Below are 2,724 nucleotides of genomic sequence, written 5' to 3'. Positions count from 1 at the left end.
TATAATCGCTTTTAAAAACATCCAGATAAAATTTATTAGGACGGCGTAAAACTTTCATCATGGCCGTGGTCGAGGCCAATTTGTATTTTTGTTGTCAATTTAACCCATATTTTTTTACATTATCATAATTTATCATCGCTAGTATTACACGCAGAAAATATATTATTGAGTGGGCTTCACTACGCAAGTTGCGTAAAACGGGGATATAGAGGCTTTTGAGGAAACGTTCTAATTCAGTTAAGTTAAACGAATTCTATTTGAGAAAAATGAAAAAAAAAGAAATATAACTTTTTTCCCTCGATACCAAGACTCTAACGCTGAACCCTTAGGTTTGAAATTCAAAACTCTAACTACTGCGCTACGAAACCTGATAACTAATTTTTTTCTGGAGTATTTGACGTCAAACCCGTGACTTTCTTTTGCGCTGATTTTACTCTTCGAATTTCCCTGGAAAAACAACTCGTTTTATGCAACTTTAGGTAATCCCTCAAAGGTTAATAGAAGACTTCAAAATGTGTTTTTCAATAAACTCAATAAACACGCAAAACATTCCCAAACTCTCTCTCTCTAAATTATGTCAAACTTTCTTTTTGTAGTCTAAGGACTCGATAACTTTCAAAGTAATCTGCTAATCAAAATTTGATGCGGTTCAAAAAAACGAACAAATATTTGTTTGAAAAAAGTAAATACTTTTTGTAAATGATTAAATTTGCATTTCGTTGAGATAAATATTTTTTTAATTAACATTCAAGCATATTTGTTTTAATTATTCATTAATTTTGGTGTAATCAACATTTGTTGGAATGAAATGTGAATAATAATATCTGTTGGAAGAAACATTTATTTAATTTATGGAAATGTGGCACCGCTACGTGGCACAGAGCATATTAGCGCACAATAGAAATTATTTTTTAAGGTTATCCACCAATTGTCACCATCGATACAATAATGTGTGTCGATTTAAGTAGGTGATCCACTTGATGCTACTACGTTTTGTCTGTTCTAAGTATCAATAATGACTGTGCTTGAAATAGTTTGAGAATTTTATTTACACCGTAAAAATAAAAAATAAAATCTACTATTAAAATTGTAATAACTTTTAAGGCCATGTGAGCGTCTCCTCAAAAATTTATTTTTTATTGTTTCCAAATCAAAGTTATGTTCACACGAAACGCGATATCGAGATGAAAATTTATGGAATTAAATGAGAAACACGAAAAAACGTTTTTCTAGTGCTAAATTTCTATAATTATGAAAAATGCAAAAAAAAAAATGGTTACGAAAAAAAACCTTTTATAATATAAAAAATTTAGAACCAGAAATTTCTTATTATATTATTTATGATTGTTTATTATTATTACATTAAACTTCCAAACAAATTCTACATTATATTTTGTGTAGTTCAACTATACAATTTTTTTAAACAATGGTGGTATTCTTGTAGGTCAGTAGAATAATTGTTTCATCCTAAGCTGGATTTACTTTGATAAATTACGATATCTATGAAATAATTCTCTTTTTTCATTAAATCCAGAACATTAAATCCATCAAAACAGTTTCTCCCCTTGTAATGACCTACGAAACCATCAAAGGTACGACTTTACTATACATCTAAAAGTAAGTGTATTCAATTGAATACCATTTCTGAGCTGCAGGAATATATTCTTTCACAGCAGTAATTTCTATTTTAACCAGATGTATATCTATTTCTGACGTAAACAAATTCTTTGACTGTATTTTTTGAATAGAATAAGTAGGTCGTACATTCATCAAAATTATTTCTTTGACTCAAAAGTTGTAGATACGTTAAAGCATATTGGATCTCAAAAGGAGTATTTATTTAATACAAAAAATTGATGGAATTATAGCACTGAAGCATTCCTTCAGATGAATAAAATATTGAGTTCACATACAAATAAATTCTCTATTTAAAGGAATTTTTTCATTTCATTAGTAAAAATAAATCATTCAAAACAATTAATAATTTACAAACTTGGCTGGACGAAATTTTTTTTCAATTTAGAATACGATGGGCACTCTTCCAAACAAATATTTCTTCTAAATGAAATAAATATTCATCAAAGATAAATACATATTAATTCAACTGAAATAAATACATATGTTATTTATGAATCTTCGCAATAATTTTTTTCAATTCAATACTTCCTTATAATACGCAAATATGGCAAATATGTTCGCAAATTCAATCTCTATGTTTTTCATTTTAAGAAATCTTTCTTCGGCATTTATGGTCAAAGTTTAAATACAGCTTTTCGATTCTAGAAAAAAATGAAGCATTAAATCTTATTTCTATAAGGAAGATAAGCACAAATTTCGAACTTTTTTACAAAGCGTTTGATTTTTCTACGAACAGTTTCTGAATATTTTATATTTAAATATAAGAAGAAATAAATGTAATTGTGCGGGTAAATTTATATTTATAATAATTTATAAATTTACATCTCTGAGGATTCGGTACCTCCAAAAGACTGCTGACTCATCAGCTTCTTAACATAAGCAGAAAGTCTTTAAACCCTCGCGACTATCGAGGTCAATTAATATAGATAATATAAACTTCTTGCCAGTAATCAGGCCAACTAAAATTCACACACATAAGAACAAACACACACACACACACATCGCTCGTTTGCGCCATCATGCGGCTGCGGGCCAGGTGTAGCCGAACCTAAATCCCATTTCCTAGATCTGTTGAGCCAGAGTGGG

The 2,724-nt window shown here is 29.1% G+C and overlaps 1 protein-coding gene across 1 annotated transcript in view; it reads right to left on the bottom strand.

Moving 5' to 3' along the window:
- Positions 1-2,724, bottom strand: part of LOC117170525 — a 49,435-nt gene that overhangs the window by 24,732 nt on the left and 21,979 nt on the right. The gene's annotated exons all lie outside the window — the stretch shown is intronic.

Source organism: Belonocnema kinseyi, chromosome 4 (genome assembly GCF_010883055.1).
Source record: "Belonocnema kinseyi isolate 2016_QV_RU_SX_M_011 chromosome 4, B_treatae_v1, whole genome shotgun sequence".
Taxonomy (NCBI): domain Eukaryota; kingdom Metazoa; phylum Arthropoda; class Insecta; order Hymenoptera; family Cynipidae; genus Belonocnema; species Belonocnema kinseyi.
This window is presented reverse-complemented; position numbering and strand designations above follow the sequence as displayed.